Here is a 12,129-nt window from a genome sequence, read left to right as displayed (position 1 = left end):
CAAACCACTTTCAAATGATGTAATTTTGGCCATTTTGCTCGTTACTTGAGAGATATTTGCTAGATATTTGTTGGCCATTTTGCTCATTACTTGGAAGATATTTGCTAGATATCTGATTCTCTCATAGACTTGATTTGTTTATTTGTGAAGCACAGAATCTAAACCAATCCTAACAGTCTCCAAAATATTTCCCCTAATATGGCAATTATTTAGTAACTAAAGTATTTTCAATTACATTCAATTTGAGGAAGGCGTTTGGCCTCCAGTTGCCTTGTATGCCCAAAATAGCAAGCCCAGTAGTTAGGAAGCGTCCTGCAATGCAGGTGCAGCTCAGGGTCAGACTCTCAGGGCCCTGGGGATCGTGAACCTTCCACCACGTCCCTTCACAAGAAGGCGACCACCTGACCTGAAGAGTGACCTTAGCGTCTAAGCCTTTGGGAGAGTGAAGGCTATGATGCTGGGAATTGTTTACAACACAGCTGGAGTGCTGTTTCTTTGAAAAAAAAAAAAAATCATTTCAAAAATATACACTGGCATTTAAATAAACAGTACCTTGGTTACGTCATCTACAATATGATCTCAGTAGGCACAAGTGCAATGCCAGCCACAACAAAGGACACAAAGAGGTCTTCTCAGTGATGTCAATGGTCTTAAGGAGCAGGCGCCCTGCAGACACAGCCTGGATGGAAACAATCTGTCTACAGTATGTGCTGACTCCAGCATGGACCAATTACTATTTCTGCAGATAAACAAATACCTTTAATTCTACAGTCCCTTAGGAATTACTTCCTTCAATTCCACCTTATCAAGTACAACATGTTGCACGCTTTCCTGAACTTAGCAGTTACAACTTATAAAAATCTGATAATTAACCTGTATTCATATGCAAAATACTAAGGATATATATTTTTAAGTGGAAAACCTGAGAATTATATTATCCCAATATAAATCTGCATGTTTACAGGGGAAAAGAACTTAAAAGGAAGAGTCAAAAGAGTAATACTAGTATTTGTATCAGGAAGGGAGGAGGGCTGTAAAAGTGGTGTATACTTTTAACCACTTTATTTTTTATATAGTTTCATACTAATGGTAATATGTTTACAAATGTCAAAATATACTGGAATCAAATTAAGCTCCTGCACAGTAGCTAACACACCACCATTACAGTCTTTAAAACACAGAAGAAATTCAAGTACTTAATTTTCCAACAGTGTTCTTGTTTTTTCCACAGAAAACACCAGATGGAAATTGCCTTTTGTTTACTTTGTTTATAACTAAAGTAGCTGCTCAGAGTAAAGGCATACAATTTATCCGATGCTAAGATAAACAATCCAGAAAAACTGAGTTATCCCTATGACTTTTATGATTTGATAGAACAACCAAAATACCAACTTTAAAGAAAAAGCAAGTAGCCTCTATGGATTAGACTACTTTGTAATTGAATTTAGGATTGCACTGAAATGGGTAATTTCTGATTCATTCAAACAAATGGTGTTACAGTCTAACTCAGCTTAACACTGTTGAAGAAACAAAAAAAAGATATATATCCTCTAACACTGTTGAAGAAACAAAAAAAGACATATATCCTCATTCCTACTTCCCAGATCCAGATGACACAGTATGTCCTTTACCTGCTGGGGGTCTAGAGATTCCAGCGCTGGCACAGCCAACTGAGCATACAGTTGGCACTAAGAAGCCAAATACTGAATTCCATATTTATCATTTTAAAGCATGAAGCAATAAAATTTTTATCTACCATAAATTCAGAATTTTATTGTATCAGAGCAATTGACACGTTTCTAATCCCATATTTTATGGGTTTTACCTTCCTAGCACCTAGCACAGAATAGGCAATGAACATTGTCCAACAAATAAAAGAACACTCATGAAATTCTTTTTCTAATATCCACAGGAATCAAGATGTCTTTACCTGAAGTGCCCACAAGCATGATGCTATAATGAGTCACCTGCCTGTGGTTACTCTTGAGTCTCCTTTTATGAAGCATCAGGTACTTGCTTCTCCAGGGCCTCCTGCCTGCTGTTACTCTAAGCCTCCTGCCTCTACGAAGCATCGGGTGCCTGCTCCTCCACGCCCTCCTGCCTCTAAGAAGCATCGGGTACCTGCTCCTCCAGGGCCTCCTGCCTGCTGTTACTCTAAGCCTCCTGCCTCTACGAAGCATCGGGTGCCTGCTCCTCCACACCCTCCTGCCTCTAAGAAGCATCGGGTACCTGCTCCTCCCGGTTCTCCTGCCTGAAGATGCCCATCATGACTTCACCACCCCAGTAGAAATTCACACAATTGTATTCCCTTTAAGCTCTTCCTAATGATTCACTTGATATGAAAGTTTAATTATTGATGCATGTCAATCTTTTAGTACTATATTTTCTCCTAATGTCGAAGTCCAAGAGAATAAGGGCATTAAAAAACAAAAATTTTAGAAGGGTTTCTCAGATGTAAACAAAAGGTTCTATATAATTTAGTTTTAGAAATTTTAGCTCGTTTCCTGTTACTTTTCTATGACCATTTTTTTGTATGAATGTTTCTGTCTCTCTCTAACACAATTTTATGTTGAAGAAAACACAATATCTATGCATTTTTCTTTCAGTTCTGGAATGGCAATGATTGACTATAAACATTTTTCTAACATGGAGAAAATGATTCCAAAAGATAGTTTTTTACCAGTCTCATGAAGCACAGAATAAAGACTTGGAAGACTGAAAATAAATTATCTCTAAAATGTTCTATTTCGCTTTCCTTCTCTTTAATGGTCTATCGTGTGAACAGATAAAATCTGCTTGGGGGAGGATGCAAAATGTTACCATTTCACACTGTTCTCTCAACAGCGTACCCTACTTAACAAACAGCAGAGGTTTGCTTTTTTGAAGGAGAGTATTTTGGCTGAAGAAGACATGAACAATGATAAGTGTTCTATGGTTTACAAAAGAAATTACAGCAGAAAATACATTCTCAAAATGACTAACTGGGAATGTGATGTTAAAGGACTATAAATACTGCTAATACTTCAAAACTGGCTATAATTTACAACTCCAAACTTCCAAGAGAATACATATAGATTTTGAACAATAAGTGAAATTAGCGATATCGATCAGTCACATAATGAAAAAGGTTATACAATCAGTAATTTAGGTTGTTCTCACATTATCTGAGGAAAATGGAAGCAGACACCATCACAGCGCCACATCTACATTAGATTCTGCACAGGCATCAGCATGCGTACTGGGTATACTGCCACAGGGATCTTGAATTAATTTGCTCTAATTCCATATATATATATATTTTTTAAGACAGGGTCTCACTCTGTCACCCAGGTTGCAGTGCAGTGGTACAATCACAGCTTAGGGCAGGCTCCACCTCAACCTCGCAGGCTCCAGCAATCCTCCCACCTCAGCCTCCCATGTAGCTGAGGCTACAGGCGTGCTCCAGCTGTAGCCACCCCACTAGGCTAATTAAAAAAAATTTTTTTTTTAAATCAGAAATCAGGGGCTGGGCGCAGTGATTCACGCCTGTAATCCCAGCACTTTGGGAGGCCGAGGTGGGTGGATCACTAGGTCAGGAGTTTGAGACCAATATGGTGAAACCCCGTCTCTACTAAAAATACAAAAATAAGCTGGGCTTGGTGGCACACACCTGTAGTCCCAACTGCTCGGGAGGCTGAGGCAGGAGAATTGCTTGAACCCAGGAGGCAGAGGCTACAGTGAGCCGAGATCACGCCACTGCACTCCAGCCTGGGCAACACAGCGAGACTCCATCTCAAAAAATAAATAAATAAGTAAATTAGGTCTCCCTGTGTTGCCCAGGCTGGTCTTGAACTCCTGGGCTCAACTCCCACGTCAGCCTCCCAAAGTGCTAACGTTACAAGCATGAGCCACCATGCCCAGCCAATTTGTTCTAATTCTTATTTAAGTATTTAAGCTGACACAAAAGAAAGATATATTTTGTCTTATGTATATTACACTATAAAAAAGGAAGATAAGTGGATACCACTCCTTAACAATGCCCAGTTGATAAATCTGAATTTAACTGAATTCCATTTTCTCATTATAAACAAGTTAGTTATCATGTCTTTATTCTCTTCCTTTTTGAAAAATACACACAAAAATCAAGAACTTTCATCAAAATAATTCAGATTTCAGAATGGATATATATCTAAAATGAGAAAAAAACTCTGTTAGAAAACATCAAAGGCAATGAAAGGCTATCTGTGTGAATGAACTTGAAGTAATTTACACAAGGTAAATGTATCTTCAATTAGCTTGAAAACCACCACTAAGTTTCTCTCTCTTTTGAGTGGCACAGCCTCCCACACGTGGTCACCATCACCAGGCCATCAGCACACGTCTCCTGCCTCATGGGGTGAAGCCATTCCCATTTCTAAATTCAGTTTGTGCTCAACACTTGGCACTTGCACCTGAGAGGCCAACCGACCGTCCTAAAGCAGCCAGGGCAACAGCCAGCCCTGCTCCTAAAAGGGTGTGGGAGCCTCAGGCTCTAGAACCTCGATGGCAACTAAGCATTGTGGCCTGGAAATTCAGGGCCCCACCCAAGTCTATGCTGATGAAAACAATTCCACCATTACTTCTGCTCTGACTCCAACGTTCCCACCTCCACCTCTGCTCTGACCCCTGCAGTTCCCACCTCCACCTCTGCTCTGACCTAGACAGTTCCCACCTCCACGTCTGCTCTGACCTAGACAGTTCCGACCTCCACCTCTGCTCTGACCTAGACAGTTCCCACCTCCACCTCTGCTCTGACCTCCGCAGTTCCCACCTCCACCTCTGCTCTGACCTAGACAGTTCCCACCTCCACGTCTGCTCTGACCTAGACAGTTCCGACCTCCACCTCTGCTCTGACCTAGACAGTTCCCACCTCCACCTCTGCTCTGACCCCCGAAGTTCCCACCTCCACCTCTGCTCTGACCTAGACAGTTCCCACCTCCACGTCTGCTCTGACCTAGACAGTTCCCACCTCCACGTCTGCTCTGACCTAGACAGTTCCCACCTCCACCTCTGCTCTGACCTAGACAGTTCCCACCTCCACCTCTGCTCTGACCTAGACAGTTCCCACCTCCACCTCTGCTCTGACCTAGACAGTTCCCACCTCCACCTCTGCTCTGACCTAGACAGTTCCCACCTCCACCTCTGCTCTGACCTAGACAGTTCCCACCTCCACCTCTGCTCTGACCTAGACAGTTCCCACCTCCACCTCTGCTCTGACCTAGACAGTTCCCACCTCCACCTCTGCTCTGACCTAGACAGTTCCCACCTCCACCTCTGCTCTGACCCCCAAAGTTCCCACCTCCACCTCTGCTCTGACCCCCAAAGTTCCCACCTCCACCTCTGCTCTGACATAAACACATTTACTCGCAAGATATTCAGAAATGTATCCTTTATTATCTGATATTTGGCAATTTCTGAGAAACCTTTATTATAATTTCTTAATTAAGCCCACTTGGTCAGAGAGCATATTTTATGAGTTGACTTTTTTTTCCTAAGCTTTTTTCTGGCATGTCTTAATAAATGTTCTGTGTGCACTGGGTAAACTACCCATCCTGCTGCCTTAAGTCTGTATCTATCAATGGGGTCAACTTCATGAATAGTGTTCTTCAACACTATAGTGCTCTACTATATCCTTACTGATTTTCTCCCTACTCATTTGTTCAATTATTGAGAAGTGGATATTAAAATCTCCAACTATCATAATGGATTTGTCAATTTCTCCTTGAAGTTCTAACAGTTTCTGCTTCAGGTACAATCGTGTACAACATAACAACATTTCAGTAGACGGTGGATGGCACAAACCACAGTAGCCCCATCAAAGTATAACAGAGATGAAGCATTCCTACCGCGTGGTCATGCTGCAGCCATCAGAATGTCATAGCATTAGACATTACTCACGTGTTTGTGGTGACGCTGGTGAAAACAAAACTACCGGGCTGCCAGTCATGAAAGTCTAGCGCATACAATTATGTACAGTACATAATATTAAATAACAAACAACTATGTTACTAGTTTATGTGTTACTATACTTTTTATCACTGTTTGAGAGTGTACTCCTTCCACTTATAAAAAAACAAACTTAATTGTAAAACAGCCTCCGGCAGGTCCTTCCAGGGGTCTGCCAGAAGAACACATTGTTATCCTGGGACAAATCCATGCCTGTTATTACACGTGGAGATCTTCCAGTGAGAAAAAATGTGTAGGAGGAGACAGTGATACTGATGATCCGAGTAGGCCTAGGCTAATGTGTGTGTCTGTGTCTGCATTTTTCTTTTTTTTTTTTTTGGGATGTAGTCTTGTTCTGTCACCAGGCTGGAGTGCAGTGGCACAATCTTGGCTCACTCAACCTCTACCCTCCTGGGTTCAAGTGATTCTCCTGCCTCAGCCTCCTGAATAGCTGGGACTACAGGCATGTGCCACCACGCCCAGCTAATTTTTGTATTTTTAGTAGAGATGGGGTTTCACCATATTGGCCAGGATGGTCTCCTCAGTCTCTTGACCTCATGATCCACCAGCCTAGGCCCCCCAAAGTGCTGGGATTACAGGCGTGAGCCACCACGCCCAGCTGTGTCTTTGTTTTTAATAAAAAAAGTTTAAAAAGTAAAATTTTTAAAAATTAATTTAAAAACTAAAAAGACTACAGACTAGGTATATAAAGAAAATATTTTTGTACAGGTGTACAATGTGTTTGTGTTTTAAGCTAAGTGTTATTAATAGAGTAAAAAGATTTTTTAAAAATTAAAGTTATAGGGCCGGGCACGGTGGCTCACGCCTGTAATCTCAGCACTTTGGGAGGCCAAGGCAGGCAGATCACGAGGTCAGGAGTTCGAGACCAGCCTGACCAACATGGTGAAACCCCATCTCTACTAAAAATACAGAAAATTAGCCGGGCGTGGCAGTGTGTGCCTCTAATCCCAGCTACTCAGGAGGCTGAGGCAGGAGAACCACTTGAACCTGGAGGCAGAGGTTGCAGTGAGCTGAGATTGCGCCACTGCACTCCATCCTGGGCAACAGAGTGAGACTCTGTCTCAAAAAAAAAAAAAAAAAATTAAAGTTATAGGAAGCTGAGATTAATTTACTATTTAAGAAAAACATTTTTAAATAGGTTGAGTGTAGCCTACATGGACAGTGTTTAAAAAGTCTACAGTAGTGTGCAGTCATATCCAGGCCTTCACATTCACTCACCACTCACTCATTGACTCACCCAGACCAACTTCCAGTTCTGGAAACTCCATTTGTCATTAGTACTCTATACAGGTATATCATTTCTTAATCTTTTATACAGCATTTTTTATTGTACCTTTTCTATGGTTAGATACACAGATACTTATCATTGTGTTACAATTGCCCACATTATTAAACATAGTTAACATGTTGTACAAGTTTGAAGTATAGGAGCAACAGGCTACACCATATAGCCTAGGTGTGTAGTAGGCTACACAATCTAAGTTTGTGTTAAGTGCACTCCATCATGTTTGCACAATGACGAAATGGTCTTACTTCTCAGAATGTAACTCTACTATTAAGCAACTCATGACCATATTTTGCAGCTCTGTTATTAGTGCATAAATGTTTAGGGCTTACTTGTCTCCATAATAAACCCTTTTCTCATTATGTTCTGAAATGTACTTTGTGTGATATTACTATAAGTAACTCCAGCTTTGATTAGTGTTGGTATGGCATCTATTTTTTACTTTTTACCTGTGTTTTTAATGTGTTTTCTTATAGGCATCATATATTTGAATCTTGCTTTTTTATACAACTTGACACTCCTGTCCATTTAATTGGGGATTTAAACCATCTAATTTTAAACTTAGGTTTATGAGTTTAATTTTCAAATACCTGAGGATTTTAAGATTTTTAAATTTATTTCTAATTCCATATTGTAATTAGTGAATATACAATTGCAATTTTTAAAAAGTATACTAAGACTTGTTTTATATTCAACTATAGTTGGGATTGTTCCATGAGATTTTGAAAAATGTGTATTATGTAGCTGTTGCATTTAATAATATCTGTCAATATGCTAAAGTGCCTTCCTAATGTTATTTTAATGTTCTATATTCTTAATAAACTACATGTCCTTATTCTATAGATTAGAAGGAAAAAATCCATTCTTGTAGATTTTATGTTGCCTATTAGTTCTAAGAATTCGGGGGTACTATGTTTTTCTCCAGTCTGACAGTCTCTGCCTTTTAACTGCAGAGACGTTTAATTACTGAGTCAACCATCTTGCTCTTTGCTGCTCTTTGTTTTCTACTTGTCACACCTGGTACTGGGTTTCCTGCACCTGTCTTTTTTCAGGGGAAAGAAACCAGTTGATCCCACTTTAGCATCTAACTTCATCATCTCTATTGACCTCTTTCTTTTTTTAGTGGTTGCTCTGAGAATTATTATATGCAACCCTTACTTATCACAGTTTACTCTGAATCAATATTGTATCACTTAACACATAGTATTTTTTTAAAAACTTACCTCCTTTTATTACCTGGCCTCTGAAATCCCCACCCTAACAGAATGGTTTTAAGGTTCTATTTTTTAGTTATATGACCTTAACCTTTATATGTTCTTCCTTCCCTCTGCACTCTTTTTGTTCACTTTGTCATATACTTATTTAATTCACTAATTTTCATTTTTATTTTTATTGCTATATATATAAAGATTATAAATTTTCCTATTTCTATACATATCCAACAGATTCAGATTCTGATATGCAGTGTTTCCATTACCAATATTTTATAAATTCTCCAATTTCAGTTTATATTTCTCCTATGATACAAAAATTGATTAATATATATAGTATTTACATTTACAGGCAGAAAGTCGTTTCATTCACTGATTTTGTTACTGCTTACCAATTTTATTGCATTGTGATCAGAGAATATTGTCTGTATGAGTTCTATGTTATGGAACTAAAAATTTCTTTACAAACAAATGTATGTTCAACTTTTGGTGACACCCTATATATGCTCAAATAAAAATTACTGGGGAACAAAGTTCAATAAAAATTTAAAATGATATATTTTACTGCTCATGTTCTGAGCTCTCTCTTCTATACCTCTCCTACCTTTCTGTCCCCCTGACCCACTGGGAACTGCAGGTAGATGTTAAAGTTTCCTATGAGGGACTTTATTATCTTATAGCATCTTTCTGCGCCTCATTCTAAATGCTTTCCCGATTCTATACTGGTATTCTTGTTAAGTACCAAGGCTGCAACTCCTGCTTCCTTTTTATTTGTATTTGCTTGATATATCTTTCCTTAACCCTTTAGGCTTTCTGATCCAATTAATTTTCTGTGTGAAAGAGCCTGCGTACTATGCATCTTTAGCCATATGAATTGATCAACTGTTCTCTAATTTTTAAAATCAAATTTATTTTTTGGTGAGGTGTGTATTTTCTGGTCACTACCATTTTGCCAGTGTCCCAGTAGCCTGCCTTCATCCTACTCTCCTTGCTTTGACAGCTACTATTGAGCTCGTCAACTTTCAATAAAGTCTCTGACTGCCTTTCCACCCACGTAGCAACCAATGAGCTTCTTCTATTTTCTCCTCCTCTTCCTGCTTTTCAGCTGATTATTTGAGGAAGCGTATAAAATTCATATATACTGTACCATCTTCCACTCATCCTCCCTCCACTGTTTTATTCTTAGGTCTGTTAGATCTTCAGTGTTCACCATAAAACTTCCATCCAGGTCATCTATCGGCTGGGCAGAGCTAATCCTCTGCAAGATTATTCACAAAAGGCTCATGTGTACAACACACCTGAATTCTGTATGCTTGACACTGCTCTCCACAGAATTGGCACTTGCAGGACAGTCTTGAAGGAGCAAAACACTCCACTCACACATTCTTCCCCTGAGCCTCCTGGAAAGGCTGTGCTGCTCTTGTATGGCTCTGTATGCTGAGAACACTGACACCAACCTGGCCCCTTCCAGCTGTGGGGAGCTGGTCATTTTCCCAGGGAGATCAAAGGATTTTTCCCTGTATATGTAAAATATGACAGCAGTTACACATCTTGGAGCTTTCTCACGTGCGTGCTGGGCCCTTTTAGTGTGTACCTTCAGACATCCTTGTATTTAATAACACATACTTGAGCTGTCAATGTTTCAAACCGTTTCATGATTTTGTTTCAAGACTCTCATGTTGGGTATTTCTTGCCAATCTTCCACATCTATCAACTTCTAGTCCTTTTCACCTCTTTGACCATCTCGTTTCCTTGACTCTCTTCTTTACAACCTCCCTATCTCTTACTGTGCATCCCCCACAGGCACGCTGTGATTCAGTCCTCCCTTCTCAGATGCTCACATTCAGTGTTCTCCTGAGTTTAGTTGGCCTTCTCATTCACATTGTCCTGTTTTATTCTTGAGCTTTTATTCTTACATTCTTGAGAAATTTATTTCATTTTGATTCTTGCGTTTTTAAATGTCTGATTCATGGTGTTCTTTCCTAAGTACCATTGTTTGGTTAGTTACATTTAAATCAGGCTTGTTGCACTGTTACAGAATTACTTTGCATTGAGGTTTTTTTTTTCCTTGTTTTTGGAAATTTTTTATTAATTGAAAATTTGCTTCCCACTTATCTGTTTTCTTCTGTTAATAACTACATTGGCCCAGGCACGATGGCTCTCATGTCTATGATCCCGACCCTGTAGGAGGCTGAGGTAGGAGGACTGTGTGAGCCTAGGAGTTTGAGGTTGCAATGAGCTATGATCACACCACTGCACTCTAGCCTGGGCGAGACAGCAAGATGAGTTTCTTCTTCTATTCATAATAATAAGAGCTGTTTTTCTTGAATCTGCACAAATAGGAAATCCTATTCCAAGGATGGGGGTGGAATCTGTTTCTTAGTCCAAGAGTGCCTTCTTCTACAGGCACAATAAAGTTCTATGTCTTCAATGAAAAGCATCCTTTTGGATGGTGTGGGCTGACTCTTCTGATTGTTATTATAATGTTTCAGGAAGGTCAACTTTGTCTTTTTCTTCCTAACCAGACTCCTAGAGCCACCAACTCTTTACCAGTGCCCCTTGCCCCTATACATTCCCCTAACGTCACTTCCAACCTGTACTTTCTCCACAAGTCCCTTCAATGTCCCAAAGCTTTACTTACCCAATTCATTCACAGGATGCATTATGCTACTTAGGAATTCTTTTTCTTCTGCAAAACCTGGATGATATCAGCATCCCAAGACAATCTCCTTCTGCTGCACCATCCTGGCTCTGGAGCTAACTGTGTTATTTTGGATATTTTCCCCACTTACAGTAAATTGAAGTTCACAGTATTTTCTGTCTCACATTTCTGCTAAACATGAGCTACAGATTAAACTCTCTACTCTCACAGTTAGCCTGTATGATTCTGGAAGGCTGTGTGGTATGTAACAAAGTTAAGTGGCCACCATTATCCTAAGGGAATCAGAACTTATGAATGAATCTTTTTAAAACATCTGTATTTATCATTTCTCTTCTAAGCTGAAGATCCTTCGATGGGTTCTTCCAGTCAAGCCATTGATACCTTTCTAGTCCGATATGCCCCAGCCCTTGTCACACCTGCAGACTGAGCCATATGCTCCCCTTTGAACCAGGTTTTTCAGCCAACCTGCACTTTCTCTACGACTTCCTTGTACTTCCACACATTGTCTAGTGAACATTTCCAACTTTTCAAAGTCAGGAGCAATATAAATTAGAGGAAAGAGCAAGAAAAGGAAAGGAAGAAAGCAAATAATATTTCAAATTCTTAATAGTGGTTACATAAATAACTTTTCATTTATCTTACCAAGGGTACCTTTTTGTAACATTTATTCTCATATGTTGTCTTTAATAAGAACATGTTGTTTTCATAAAAACTGCTTTTGTTTAAAAAAAAAGATATGAGTTTATTTCAGAATTCACTCCATGATATTTATCACCAGGTCATGCTTCCTCCTCTGTCCCTCCATGAACATCTTATGCATGCTTGTGTGCAGCACCTATGGAAATAGGCAGCTACAAAAGGCCCAGTGCCCCAAGGGACTGTAACAACCTCACAGGTGCCGTGCTTCACATTCCCACAGTCTGCACACTAACTGTCACACTACACAAGCTCTGTAAATGCTTTTTCACATTCCCACAGTCTGCACA

General features: G+C 39.8%; 1 protein-coding gene across 7 annotated transcripts in view; it reads right to left on the bottom strand.

The window, feature by feature from the left end:
- ATP9B (ATPase phospholipid transporting 9B (putative)) overlaps positions 1–12,129 on the bottom strand; it is a 305,466-nt gene that overhangs the window by 173,859 nt on the left and 119,478 nt on the right. The window lies entirely within an intron of this gene.

The sequence above is a fragment of the Pongo pygmaeus genome, chromosome 17 (assembly GCF_028885625.2).
Source record: "Pongo pygmaeus isolate AG05252 chromosome 17, NHGRI_mPonPyg2-v2.0_pri, whole genome shotgun sequence".
In the NCBI taxonomy this organism is placed as follows: domain Eukaryota; kingdom Metazoa; phylum Chordata; class Mammalia; order Primates; family Hominidae; genus Pongo; species Pongo pygmaeus.
This window is presented reverse-complemented; position numbering and strand designations above follow the sequence as displayed.